General features: G+C 43.6%; 2 long non-coding RNA genes across 2 annotated transcripts in view; one reads left to right on the top strand and one right to left on the bottom strand.

Annotated features, from left to right (window-relative positions):
- The window catches only part of LOC119951282, a 42,775-nt gene extending 29,567 nt beyond the window's left edge, over positions 1 to 13,208 (bottom strand). Inside the window, exon 1 of the long non-coding RNA XR_005457578.1 lies at positions 13,080 to 13,208. This is a non-coding gene — a long non-coding RNA (uncharacterized LOC119951282). The remainder of the gene's footprint in view (positions 1 to 13,079) is intronic.
- LOC119951283 overlaps positions 1 to 13,221 on the top strand; it is a 284,359-nt gene extending 271,138 nt beyond the window's left edge. The window contains exon 3 of the long non-coding RNA XR_005457580.1: positions 13,091 to 13,221. This is a non-coding gene — a long non-coding RNA (uncharacterized LOC119951283). The remainder of the gene's footprint in view (positions 1 to 13,090) is intronic.
- Positions 13,222 to 15,173: the final 1,952 nt, after the last annotated feature.

The raw sequence follows: 15,173 nt of genomic DNA, 5'->3' as shown, positions 1-15,173 counted from the left end.
TACAATACATGGATTGCAGAGGCTCATGAAGGCGGCTCACCATCACCTTCTTAAAACCAATTAGGATGGGAAATAAATGCTGGTCCAGCCAGCAATGCCTACATCCCATTAACAAATTAAATAAATTAAAATTTGTAGGCGACACAAAACTTCTAAGTATTATGAATTTTGAGGAAGTGTTCAATTTCAAAAGGATAGAAGTTGGTAGAATGCATGGACAGGTGGGAAATGAAATTTGATGCAGAGAAGTATGAAGTGATTAACTTTGGTTACAATGGGAGGAGAAGGGGATTAAGACACTAAAAGATTTGTTTCTTAGGGGTCAGTTTGCAGGACTGAAGGAGTTGGAAGCAAAGTATGGGCTGGAACAGGGGAAAATGTTTAGATACATGCAGGTTCGAGATTTTGCCAGAAAGGAGATACAGGGCTTCCCGGTGGAGCCGGCCTCCACATTGCTGGAGGTGGTGCTGACGACAGGGGGACTGGAGAAGGGGGTAGTGTCAGCGGTTTACGTAGCTATTTTGGAAGAGGAGAAGGCACAACTGGAAGGGATCAAAGCAAATTGGGCTGAAGAGTTGGGAGAGGATATGGAGGAGCGGTTCTGGTGTGAGGTGCTCCGGAGAGTGAATGCCTCCACCTCGTGCGCAAGTTTGGGGAGGATACAGCTGAAGGTGGTATACAGAGCGCACCTCACGAGGGCGGGGATGAGCCGATTCTTTGAAGGAGTAGAAGATGGGTGTGAGCGTTGCAGGGATGTGGGCCTGCTAATCACTTTCATATGTTTTGGTCCTGCCCAAAGCTAGAGGATTACTGGAAGGAGGTTTTTAAGGTAATTTCTAAAGTGGTGCACGTGAAACTGGACCCTGGCCCACGGGAGGCCATATTCGGGGTGTCGGACAAGCCAGGGTTGGAAACGGGTGCAGAGGCAGATGTTGTATCCTTCGCCTCGTTGATCGCCCGAAGGTGGATCCTGATGGGTTGGAGAGCAACCTCTCCACCCTGTGTCCTGGCGTGGCGGTGGGACCTGTTGGAATTCTTGACTCTTGAGACGGTTAAGTTTGAACTGAGGGGAAGGATGGAGGGGTTCTACAATTCATGGGCATTATTCATTATGCACTTTCAAGAACTGGATAACATCGAACATTAGTTGGGGGGGGGGGGGGGGGGGTGTTAACGGTGGCTATGGGTGATTCCTTTTTGTCATTTGTTTATGGGAACATGTGAGTGAATGTTTGGGGTTTGGTGGGAGGATGGGATCGTTGTTATTGATATGGGGATTGACATATTTGGTACTGATTATTGTTTATTGTTGGTAGGTGTAAATCTGGGAGAAAATGTGCAAAAGGAGGAGAATAAAGAAATATTTAATAAAAAACTTTGGTTAGAGGATCAGGGAGATAAAATATGAAATAAAGGTTACAGTTCTCATGGGGAGACAGGAGCTGAGTGTAAATGTGCACAAATCGTTGAAGGTGGCAGCACAGGAGTTGTAAAATAAAACAGACAGGCTTTATAACTAAGGGCACAAGGACAAAATCAAGCTGCATCTGATGTTTCTTGTCAGGGTAAGGGCTACCGAATGGACACTGAGTGGTCCCCTTGCTTCCGACCTCAACATACTCTGGACGTCCAATAAAGGGCGGTCAGCCAATTTAGTGACCAATTAGAGCTGCAGAGGAAACTTGCTTCCCAATCACTAAATCTTTCCCCTCACCCTTCCAGCCTTTTAGTTGTCAGGCCCAGTTTCCCGTGCCTGTTTTTACATGCTACAATAGTCAGCTCTTGTGACTTTAAGTTAATATGAAAAATAGCTTTTGAATTTTTGTTGCGGCTACATTTAGAATTGAATATGAATCGCAGCTTGGTGTTAATATATAACTTGTGGGTTCTGAGAACCAGGACAACATGTGACAGAAGGGTAATTCCATGATCAGGGCTAAAATTGTAAAGGCTCACTGCTCTCAGAGTCAGTCTTTATTATTCATTTAACCAATGCCATTAAAAATCAAATCCAATGGCTCATTCATCCAGGTCTTTCCTGCCACCCTTGTGCAACCTTGTTTTGGGCTGCACAAAAGTCACCCAAACCTTTCTACACCCGATGCCTGAAAAATTGTAGATAATTGAGTTGTTAACAAGCTTAATAGCTTGTTAATCAATTATTCAAAAAAAAATGGACGGGCTACTGGTTTGAGAATGCAAGTGCCTTCTGCATTATTGGAGACTGGTGTGATGACATCTGGTTTCTGACCCAACATCATCAAATGGTTTTGCCAACCGGGGGGCGGGAGCGGGGGGGGGGCACCCATTTATGAACGTAACATCTAGCCCAGTTTGATGAACCTGTTTAAAACACTGGCTTCGCTTCAGCTGGAGTGTTACGTCCAAATCTGGGCAGCACGTTTCTGGAATGGCATGAAGGCATTAGAGAGGGTGTGGAAAAGATTAGTGAGAAACTTCAGTTACGTAGATAGATTGGAGAAACTGTGGTCATTCACCTTGGAGTTGAGAAGGCTGAGAGTAGATTTGAAAGGGGTATGGACTGCAGCCATTCAGAAAGGCAATGCCTTTGCAAGGGCAACTAGGAGTAGACAACAAATGCTGGTCTTGCCCACATCCATAAACAAATAAAAACATAAGAGTTTAGATGTGGTAGAGGACCAAAGGTTTCAGGGAGTTGGTGGCACGGTAGCATAGTAGTCAGCACTGGTGCTTCACTGCTCCAGGGTCCCAGGTTCGATTCCCAGCTTGGGTCACTATGTGGAGTCTGCACGTTCTCCCCGTGTCTGCATGGGTTTCCTCCAAGTGCTCCGGTTTCCTCCCACAGTCCAAAAATGTGCAGATTAGGTGGATTAGCCACGCTAAATTGCCCTTAGTGTCCAAAAGGGTTGGGTGGGGTTGCTGGGTTGCGGGGATGGGGTGGAGGTGTGGCCTTAGGTGGGGTGCTCATTCCAATGGCTGGTGCAGACTCGATGGGAGGAATAGCCTCCTTCTGCACTGTAAATTCTATGATTCTATGAAATAAATAAATCACTAAAAAGTAGTGATGTGGGTTGATAGGGCCATAAAAATAGCAACCCAAGTGCTACCGTTTACTTTAGGAGAGAAAGAGGTGAAAAGTAAAACAGTTATGTAAAGCTTGTATTGAACTTTAGTTTGATCACACTTCCAAGTCCTGTGCACAATTTTGGTTGCCATTTCATTAAAAGAGTCACTGGAGAGGGTGCAAAAAAAATTTACAACAATGTTACCTACAATGTGAGTTCATTCCAATCAGGAAAGGATGAAGAAGCAGTGTCGCTTTTCTCTTGAAAGGGTATGCCTGAGGGATAATCTGATAGGCATCTTTAACATTATATAAAGTAGCCACTTTTGGATAAGAGCAAAATTATTGGTCATCAGTATCATGTTTGTTTCATCTTCTTAAGTTCTTTGCCCTCGGACAGGTCCGACCCACAGCACCATGGTCACTGTTACGTTCCAATGGTATCGCTATTATACGAACTAGGGAGTAAGTCTTGACTTCTTCATCTCCAATTTTACTATGTTCCACAATCAGTTCTCCTCCAACTTCACAAAGCAACCTACATCCTATATGTATATATTATATATTGTATATGTGTGTGTGTGCGTGTGTGTAGTCTATCAAAAAATAAGTTATATATATATACAATAAGTAATAGGGGCTTGTTTAGCACAGGGCTAAATCGCTGGCTTTTAAAGCAGACCAAGGCAGGCCAGCAGCACGGTTTAATTCCTGTACCAGCCTCGCTGAACAAGTGCCGGAATGTGGCGACTAGGGGCTTTTCACAGTAACTTCATTTGAAGCCTACCTGTGACAATAAGTGATTTTCATTTCATTTCATTTCAAGTGTGGTATATTAAACAGTTAAAGTTCTAATTCTAATTTAAGCACTGGGGAACATTAACTCTTTCCTAACAGATACTTCCTGTTTAAGAAAAAAAACCTTGAAGTTTGTAAACTTTCATAACACAAACGTATGTACTTTCATTTCTACAATAAATGTACCCAATTACCACTTTTCAAATTTAAAAAAATCCACCCTCACATTCTCTTCCTTGTCGGAAATGATGCCCCTCTTTAACAATTTCTAATAACGTCTTTGAGCTAGCCCTTTTTCATCAGAAATTGACTTGATCTTGTCAATCTCCCTGTTCGCTAGCATCTGTCAATTCAGAGTCTCTTTTCATTGATGCTTTTTGTCCAGTGGAAATTCTCCCAAAGGGACTTATTGTCTATGTGACACTCGAGAGGTACTGTTCCCGAATATCTTGTTCCATTCAAAATTTCAGGCAGGACTCTGGATATAAAAAAATGCCATAGCTACTGCCTCCACCAGGGAAGGTGTTTCCACTGCCAATGTATTTTTTAACCACTCTTCGTATCTTTTAAGGTTCCCCTGCCACCCCATAAAATAATCATCTACATGCATCATGAAGATGTCCCAAAGTTTCCCTCCATGATGCCAATAAAACATTGCATGGTCTGCTTTCAACTGAAGACAGCCCAACTTTAACAAAATAAACCTCACTGAGAAATACTAAACTCTGGAGGTGTCATTCAACACGTGTACACATTTATTTAACTGCCAGAGTACCCTTACTGTTTTGCGCCTCTTTCGGAGGACGGAGAAAAAATTATCCTTGAAGCTAATGTCCCCGTAAGAAAGCAGCTTTAATATCTATTGACTTGTACTCCCAAACATTTGTGGCTAACAGAGCCAACAAGATCTTCAAGATAACTTTTCATGCCTTAGGTAATCTATCCTTACATCTTGGTCACCCAGGTTTTCTTCAAAATATCATGCCAACAGCTAGCCTGCATCTTTTCTGTGCATATCCAACAATGAGGTAGATTTCGTTATCCCTTTCTCGGACCTCCCTGCACACCCCACATTCTTTCTAACTTTGCAATTCTTGCTGTTTTGCATCTTTTATTTATTTATCATCTAACTTGTTAGAAGTTACTAAGATCTCTCAATCATATGGGCTTCTGCTCCTTGTCGCATTCCTGCTCTGTACTATATTTATTGGCCTTGTTAAGTTACAACCTCTATCTTGCCTTATATTGTTCTGGACGCTACTGCTTGATCTGCCCCTCCAATTATGAGATGTTCTTTCAACGGTTCTTAATCTCTTCCTGTAGGCATGTTCGCTGCCACATCTACTGTCCAAACTGACACAATGTTTTTGTGCTCTCCATTTTTGTGCTTCATGTTCCAAATTCATGGGTCTAACCTCCTCCCTTTTATCTTGTACATTCAACAAGTTTTTATATTTTCCGGTGGCCTTCCCTGCTCTACCAATGGTAGTTGCATTCTTCTACTGACTGGTCCTTTCTGGCAAGTAAGTCACTTTAGTGCCAACTTTTGGCAATTGTCTTTGGGACAAATAGCCTCATCCGGTTCATCAGAATGACGATGTCCCTCTTCAGGCACCCTGTCAATTTCCATGATCTGGTCCGCATAATCCTGTAAGAAAGGTGTATGAGAAGTACCTGGTTCCTCAGCACTTTCAATAACCCCTTTTGAATCTGCAAACTTATAATCAGTACCCATAATCTTGACGAGTGTACCTGCAGTCTGGTTTCCATGTTGCAAAATGATTGTTTTACCATCTGTACCTATAACCTTTCCTGAATAACTTGTTAAATCCATCTCTTTTATCGTACACCATGTCTCCCTGTTTGAAAATAGTTTCCAATGGCAGTACATTTAACCCTCAATACTCTGAATTCTTTCTGAGGTTTTTGTTTAAGAAATACTCCCCTGCCTGCATGCAGTGCATTTAACTGTTCAGAAAAGGTAGAGCTAATCGTAGTCCCCTCCCAAACTGGAGGATGATCATTCATGACTGAAGAAATTGGGGGTTTCTTCCAAAAAACAACTGATATGGACTGTAGCCCCCGACCATCTGCAGTGAATTATTTGTGTGGACGGCCCATGCTAAAGTCGAAGTTAATTTACAAGTTGGCCTATCTGCCAGACTTTTAGGAAGCATTTCATATATTACAGCCTGGTTTCTCTTGCACTCCCCGTTACTAAATGGACTCATATATATCCCAAGATCCATCATTTGCAAATTCCCCCCCCCCCCCCCACCCACCCCCCCACCCCCCCCCCCCCCTGCCATTATCAGTGAGAAACTTTGTAGGTGGCCTCAGTCTGGTTCCTGTCCATTTTTCCATTATCTGTTCCACAATTATTTCCTTTCCTTTGCTCTATATAATCATCGACTGACTAAACCTAGTTACCAAATATACAAAGTGTAAAATTAAAATATTCTTTTCTTTATCCCACACCTTAAGATCCATAGCTACAACTTAATTGAAATCTCTCACTAAGGGCGTACAACCAACTGAGCCAAACAGCTTCCCCCGTCCCCGCCAAGGAATCTAAGCTGCCGTGGCAGCATACATTTTTACATGTTGTAGTTATGATGATAAAGCACCAATTTGTTTGCACCACATGGCTGACCAGGAATCTCTCCCACTATTACCGCATGCTACTAGGGGCTGGTTTAGAACAGGGCTAAATCGCTGGCTTTGAAAGCAGACCAAGGCAGGCCAGCAGCACTGTTCAATTCCCGTACCAGCCTCCCCGAACAGGTGCCGGAATGTGGCGACTAAGGGCTTTTCACAGTAACCTTTTGAAGCCTACTTGTGACAATAAGCGATTTTCATTCATTTCATTCATTACTGGAATATTTTGGAAGGATTTACACAAGGTGACACTTAACCTGTTTGGACATGTGATTAATGCACCATCCTTGGTCACCAAGTCCTGGAGTGGGACTTCAACCTGAAGCCTCTCACTCAAGAGGCAGGGACACCAAACCCTGCCTCAAGATTCTTTTTCAATACAACATAGCCATCAAGAAATCAAATACATAATTGAGAATAAACTTCTTTACTCAGAGTACGTTTGGAATGTAAAACCAACTCTTTCAGAGAGTACAAGGATGAACAGTATAGATTATTAAAGGTGATGCCAATTAGCATTGGAGTAACCTTTGACCTGGAAGCAGTACTAACAGAAAGTTAAGAAAGAAGTATGTGTAAGACACAAAAGAGAGCTACAAGCAGAGAAGCTGCAGGGTGAATCACAGATGCAGACACAAAGAGACAGCAGACAGAACAAAGAATACAGTAAATTCCTGTGAGGGGAAGGAGCAAATTATCGTCAGGAGGCCAGTTTTTCTATTTAGTAGGAAAGGAAATAGGAACCTCGAGGTACTGCGCAAATAGGTTAAAAAAGTCTAAGACCTGGAAAGTTGTGTGAATAGCTCTGAGTGTTTAAGAGCTGGGTGTTTTCCCGGACGTGGCCAAATTGTGAATTGGGGTGTTATTGGTTCTTCGGCTGAAAAAGAATTCTGGAAAATTGCACCATCGGGACTGTCGTAATTCGAGGGAGATAGAGTTCATAGAAGTGTGGCATGTTGATGATAATTGTACCAATCAAATTCAAGAGGTGAAAGTTTTTGTTGGATATGGCCTACATTGTGTGAATAAAGAACAGTATATTGTACGACTGCGTAGCTATATATTGCCACATTTGTGTAGGGTGTGAACGCATTAGATTTATCTTTGTTTTAAATATCTGAAATATTTAAAGATTTAAATATTGAGTATTTAAAGTAAAAAGAAAGTTATAGAGTTCCACTTGTACAGGACCAATGGATGAAGTATCTTATTCTCTGCTATAAACTCCTGAATTAAGGGCAGAAATGAATCCAACCTTTCACTGTGGAAAACGTGGCAGCTAAGCCCATTAAATCATGCGCAAAGCTGCACGTCAGTCTCTCTGCGGTGAGAAAGTCTCCCGCGAGTAGGTCAGGGGTGGGAAAGGGCCAATGCAGGAAACCCTATCACTTGGGTTGCAATGTCTTTTAGCTTCACTAATGAGCTAATTGACAACAGTGAGCCCTGAGTCCAAGAGATTTAGTGGTGGTTCAGGGGTTAAATTGGATGTGTTTTGTTTCCCCTTGCACCCAAAACCCCAGCAATGTCTCTCGGTTTTGCCAGTGGCCCATCTGGGGGTGTGAATGGGGTTCTTAGTTGTCAGACACTCTTTTGTGATCAAGGAACCTGGCATCACGAGGAGGAGGGTGGGAGGCATGCCCTGGGGGGGGGGGGGGGGGGGGGGGGGAGGGGGGGCTGAATGCCACCCCCTAAGACACCCTCCCCATAACTCCAATTCTGCCCTCACTCACCTGAGTTCAAGGATCCAGCCACAATCCCTGATGAAATCCCTGAAGCATTATCAACAGTGGTCACCACTCCCAGAGGTGCTGTCAGCAACAGCGAGCTGCCAGCATTTGATTGGCCAGCACTTTTCAGTGTCTTAAATCATGGGGGTGCCCATTTAAGCATAGAGAGATAACTAGGCACGGTCTCTCCCACAGAAGAAACACAATTTTCCCATTGGGTGAGCAGGAGCCACATTGGGAATATTAAATTCCACCATTTCCCTCACATCTAGACCTTAAACAATGCAATTGTCTGACTGTCTTGAAGGAATTGTGTGTAAATCACCCACAATAATTTCCAGACTTTCTTTATGGAGGAGATTTACAGCCTTATTGCCATCCTTAAGCTAGACTGAGGGTCAGAAACTCACTGTGTAGCTAATTCTCTCTAGGAATTCATATAATCTCCATGGGCGAAACAATGCATTGACCTGGTGCACTCTTCTGGAACACTCTGGAAGACTTTTTCCAAGAAAGGCATACGACATGCTTGCCTTCATTGGCCAGGGCACTGAGTATAAGAATTGGCAAGTCGTGTTGCAGCTGTACAGAACCTTAGTTAGGCCACACTTGGAGTATAGTGTTCAATTCTGGTTGCCACACTACCAGAAGGATGTGGAGGCTTTAGTGAGTGTGCAGAAGAGATTTACCAGGATGTTGCCTGGTATGGAGGGCATTAGCTATGAGGAGCGGTTGAATAAACTCGGTTTGTTCTCACTGGAACGACGGAGGTTGAGGGATGACCTGATAGAGGTCTACAAAATTATGAGGGGCATAGACAGAGTGGATAGTCAGAGGCTTTTCCACAGGGTAGAGGGGTCAATTACTAGAGGGCATAGGTTTAAGGTGCGAGGGGCAAGGTTTAGAGGAGATGTACGAGGCAAGTTTTTTTACACAGAGGGTAGTGGGTGCCTGGAACTCGCTGCCGGAGGAGGTGGTGGAAGCAGGGATGATAGTGACATTTAAGGGGCATCTTGACAAATACATGAATAGGATGGGAATAGAGGGATACAGACCCAGGAAGTGTCGAAGATTTTAGTTTAGACGGGTAGCATGGTCGGCACGGGCTTGGAGGGCCGAAGGGCCTGTTCCGAGGGCCGAGGGGCTGGTTTAGCTCACAAGGCTAAATCGCTGGCTTATAAAGCAGACCAAGCAGGCCAGCAGCACGGTTCGATTCCCGTACCAGCCTCCCCGGACAGGCGCCGGAATGTGGCGACTAGGGGCTTTTCACAGTAACTTCATTGAAGCCTACTCGTGACAATAAGCGATTTTCATTTTCCTGTGCTGTACTTTTCTTTGTTCCTTGTTCTTTTGTATGTCAGATACAAGACATCCAAAGGCCTATCGCTCAGCAATCATAGAATCCCTATTGTGCAGCAGGAGGCCATTCAGCCCATTGAGTCTGCAACGGCCCGTGGAAAGTGCTTCCTATTAAAGCCCACGCCTCCAGTCTATCCCCGTAACCCAGTAACTTTACCTAACCTTTTGGACACTAACGGGCAATTTAGCAAGGCCAATCTACCTAACCTGCACATCTTTGGACTGTGGGAGGAAACCAGAGTACCCGGGAGAAACACACGCAGGCACGGGGAAAATGTGCAAACTTCACACAGACAATCACCTGAGGCCAGAATTGAACCCAAGTTCCTGGAGCTGAGAGGCAGCAGTGCTAACCACTGTGCCACCATGCCACCCCAATCATCCCCATCTGTTGCTCCATGCTGAACAATGGCTTCAACTATGAATGGCAGCTGGAGTTTTGTCGTTTTGTGATTCTTTGTGAATTATATTTGCTGATGTTATGACAGTACTTTGAAGAAAAAAAACACAAAGCAGAACTAAATACCAAACTTGCTGCTGAACATTAAATATTATAAACAGTATCACAAATTAATCCTCCCAGTCCAAGAAGATTATCTACTTGAAAGAACTTTGCAACAACCTATAAGTTGTATTTGAGGAATGGACAGTTATAAATATGCTTTTTAAAGCAAATCATAAGACAATGTTAACATGTGGGGACTTAGTGGTCAAAAAATGTATCGAGTGTATTTATTAAAATATAGTTCATCATACAAAATGCAATAGTCATGGTCCATATTTGATCATTGCGCCTTTAAATACTGAAGATAACGCTACTTTTTATTTTAAATCGTAGAATTTACAGTGTAGGAGACTATTCGGCCCATCAAGTCTGTACCAGCCCTTCGAAAGAGTATCCAATTTAATCCCACGTCTCCACCCTATCTCCATAACCCAGTAACCCCACCTAACCTTTGGACACCAAGGGGCAACTTATCACGGCCAATCCACGTAAGCTGCACAGCTTTGGACTGTGGGAGGAAACTGGAGCACCCAGTGGAAACCCTCGCTGACACAGGGAGAGCGTGTAGGCTCCGCACAGACAGTGACCGAAGCCGGTAATCGAACCCGGGTCCCTGGTACTGTGAAGCAACAGTGCTAACCACCGTGCTACCGTACCGCCCTTGTACTGTAAATAGAAAATTTATTATAATTAATTTTAAATATCTGGAACAGAAAGAAGATTGCCTTAATTCTGCACCCTTTGTTATTCTGCATTCCTTAATCTTGGATTGACTGCTTGGAGAGAGGGACTAAACAATGCATTAAAAGTCCCACAACTGGACTCACAAGATATCACTCTTTATCCAAGTGTTCGGCCGATTATCATAAGATCACTGGTAAATTCGGGAAGAATGTTAAAGGAAAATGGCTGGAGTCAAGAAACTTCCATTTAACAGAAGAATCTAGGGATAAGAATGCATGGTGGGCAAACTTTCTCAGCAGCCAAGGAAAGCCCTGGCGTTGAATAACTCTCCACATGTGGTGGGGCCTTAAGGAATTCCCTATGAGCTTGGGGAAGCTTCAGTTTACATCCATGGTAAATGGACAGCACAGGGATGTTGGCTTTCATTTCTCGAGAGGATTAAGTGATGCAATGACTATTTCCTCTGAAGAACCCGAGTTCAAACCCAGCTCAGAACTGTTGGGATCAGTTTGGGAGGTGTCTTAATTTGGTTCCCAGAGGACACAGCCCACGCACAAAAAAATGACTACCTCCAATTTTCTACAAATTAGCAATCTCTCAGAGAATCTATGGAAATCCAGCATTGCTGCAGATGAAGATATCCTTTTGAGACATGTTGTCGGCAGTTGAGTAATGCAAGATTTTCTCTGCATTACCTTACCTGCGGATTGTTGATGCTGACACTGTGTGCAAATTATGTAATTGTCTTTTGCTCTTTCTGTACTGAGGGTGTATCCAATGGAAGCTCCTGAAAGCCTACTTTTATAGAACATTTACACAAAGCTGTGGTATCAGTTTACTAAACACTGTGAGAAGGTAAAACTGTTGTGTTAATTTAAGATGCTTCAAATGGAATTACAGAATATTCTGGCTATTCAAATAATAGTCAGTGCAGCAGAAAAAATCCGAGAAGCCATCCGTAGTGAAGAAATAGGTCTTTCATTCCATTTTTTGAACCACAAATGTGAACAGCACTTGAACTATACAGTTCATTCCCATGCAATATGAGCACAGTAAAATATTGAAGATAAGACAGATTGTAGCAATAATTCCAATGTGAGGTAATATTGATATTATTTCACTGTATTTAATATTTGCCAAATAAAAACATTCAATATTCACTGTTGTTGTGAATAAGTCCAATGAAACATCATTGACCTCAAAGATTAATTCTGCTTCTTCCTCCACAGATGTTGCCTGATGTGCTGAGATTTTTCAATGATTTCTGTTTTTATCCTAATATTTACGATCCTTTGTTTTAATTATTATTGTTTTGCCCATCCATGGTCCTGTCAGCGTGCATTCACAAGGCTGTGAGCTCAGTCAATTTTTTTTTTACATGGACTTGGCCGATGATTTTTAGTGGGAGAATTTTACCACCTATTCCAGGTATTTGTCTGCAAAAACCAAAAACCTTGCTTTGTGCTCAAATTCCCATTCATGTCGAAAATTACTCATTTGATGACCAGTTCAATTGAGATAATGTGAAGAGTACTCATCTTGTTTTGCCACTCGCCTTGATTTTATGGGACAGAGGGCAAATTGGCTGAGGAATTTTTTGGGAACTGAAGCTGCCCACTTTCCTGTTGATATTAGGATCCCAAACAAGAACCTAACTATGACCAATAAGTATATTTTATTTTTAAAAAAACTTTATCTGAATGAATGCCAGAATTTACCACATTAGCAACAAAGAAATAGTTTTACAGTTATGTAAAAGAAGAAACCTTAACTTACTTCCTAAACCTCCCACTATATTCTAATTAAGCAAACAGATTTATATTAAATGCTACTCATGAATAAAGTTAACAATAAGAGTTTCACTTGCTTTTCTCAGTGCAGAATGTTTGGAGAACCTTTCAGGACCAAACTGAAACACCTCTGTTCAGGTTACAGTTCTAGGACCAACAGACACTTCGTGCAGACCTGGCTCTTCCCATTAATGGCACCATCTGTATCCAAGGCATAAGGCATTATTTTGTCCCTTCTTACAAGCTATCCCTTGACTTGTTTAACCAGGACCAAACACAATGCCCCTCATAAGGGGCACCCCAAGAGTCCTTCAAATCTAAAAAATATTCCATTAGCTAGCTATCTGCAAACAAGTAAATGCTTCTCAAGATCTATTAGAACACTTCACCTGCAAATCAATGAATACCTCACTTTCATGATACCTTCTAGCAGACATGCTATCTGTATGCATCTTAACCCAGGTTTTAATAACATCATTGCAAAAATAATATAAAATGTGACAATTTCTTACATTCATCACAGCAGGATCCTTGAAAAAATGTGTCCACCTGGTCCTCCATGAAACTTCCAGACTAAAGGCTTTCATCATCTGTCACACCTGGCTCAAGGTAAACATGTAGGGTTGTTTTTAAAGATGTTTCTGCAGTCAGCCTAACAGTGGATAAAATGTATATTTATCAGAATATGCACGTATCTATGAAGTGGAGGGCCCTTTTTAACCTATTCCCCCGATCCCCGTTAAGTCTGCACTTAACCCACACCTAAACACATATATGTTTGCATTGTAGTAACTACACGGTTCGTGAATACTCTGGGTTGTCAGATTGTGTTTTGTTGAAAATATCGCCCTGCACGCCACCTATACTTTTTGAACCAACTCGTCAAGATTGCGAAAAAGCAACGCCGGCAAACATCAGGGCCAATTTTATCCCCAGACCTTTATCCTGTACACCCATGGCATGGATATTTAGTTGGCAATTCATGCAATGTTTTATTCGCTCGTCTCCTTGACTTGCAAGGAGGCGCATTCGTCCCGAAAGGGTGGAACAAGAATGAATGAATTGAATGATCAGAGTTGGGTTTACTGGCTGCACGTTCGTTAGCATGTTCATCCTCAAATGTCAAAGATGATGGACGGGAGCAGGAATATCACCCCTGGCACACGGGGGAACTAAGGAAGAGATGGGAGCACGCCGATGCATGAACATTATTCCATCCAGCGTGTTGAGAAATAAACTGGCGAGCCAAAATCTCAACAGAGGCGTGCTCATACGGTTTGGAAGGATTGGTCTGTCCCTTTCTCCAGTCTGGCACAGCGCTGGAAAACAAACATGGGAGCACCTCAGCCACCAGCCCCTCCTATGACATCTGAGGTTGTATTTTAGGAAATAGAAGAGATGCAATAAAGGCATTGAACACTGTGGAACCCAAGTACAAAAGGTGTAGGTGGCAGGGTGCAGAGATAGACACAACCACACATAATCAGGCAGCACCATCTTGCCATTCGAATCTGTTCGTTGTGTGTGGTGGAGGTGGGGAAAGATGAGAGTGGAATTAAGGAAAATAATCGACTCAAAAGGATATTTAGTAAATTAAAAGCCACAAATACGTTTTTAAAAGGTGCCTAGAGGAATCAGGAAGCGAGATGGCGCGATAATGCAGACACTGGTGGTGGGGCGGGGTTTGATCAGCATCGCGACACTCTTTGCATTGCACTGCATTAAAGGTTTGAAAAGGACATAAATAATTATTTTATATCAAAGACTGGCCCCGCGGTCAAGGGTCAGCGGGTATTTTGGGCCATCACGTGGCCCTGCCCTAACCAACCAGGCTTCGGCCCTTAATCAGATCTGGTTTCAGCCGGCTTGACCAGATTAAAATAAAATTGTTTTTTTAATAAATAGTTAAACACGGCAATCGGAGGCTCGTTTTTTTTTCCCGTTAGTCGGAGTGCTGCTCCGATTGCGCTGCCGTCTTTTCACACGGAAGTTCGTGTTTTAAAAATAACTCGAAGTTTAAAACGTTATGTTTATCACAAGAGCGCGGCCTGCATTGGTTCCCTTTCCGCCAGCCGCTGCGCGCACTGATTTACTCCTCCCCGCCTCTCTCTATGTCCCGCCCACCTCGCCCTTCCATTCGCTGAAGTCCGCTCAGCTCCCTTTCCCATTGGCCGGAATCCGCTCGTGTCTCCCCCTTCCATTGGTCGAAATCCGCTCGGCCGGCCCCGCCTGCCCCACAGCCCCCTTTCTCCTATTGGTTGAAACCCGCTCGGCTGTCCCCTCCTCCCCCGTCGTGTATGCAACCCCCCCTCCTCCCATTGGTCGGCACCCTATTCGCCGCCTCCCAGCCCGGCGGCCCGAGTATGTCCCATCTCTCATTGGTTGAAACCCTTTCCCTTTCCCATTGGTTGTAACCCGCTTTTCCCCGCCCCCCCATCAACTGGCCAGAACTATCCCAACTCCGATTGGCTGGAATCGGTTTAGCCCCGCCTTCCCATGACCGAACCCGTCCAACGCGCCTTCCCCATTGGCCGGAACTCTCATGGGGGTGGGGAGAGACGGTGTTCTCTGATTGGACGAGAGCACCGTCAGTCACCGCGCCGCTC

This window comes from Scyliorhinus canicula, chromosome 17, assembly GCF_902713615.1.
Source record: "Scyliorhinus canicula chromosome 17, sScyCan1.1, whole genome shotgun sequence".
In the NCBI taxonomy this organism is placed as follows: domain Eukaryota; kingdom Metazoa; phylum Chordata; class Chondrichthyes; order Carcharhiniformes; family Scyliorhinidae; genus Scyliorhinus; species Scyliorhinus canicula.
The sequence above is the reverse complement of the archived record's forward strand: the minus strand, read 5'-3'. Positions and strand labels throughout refer to the sequence as shown.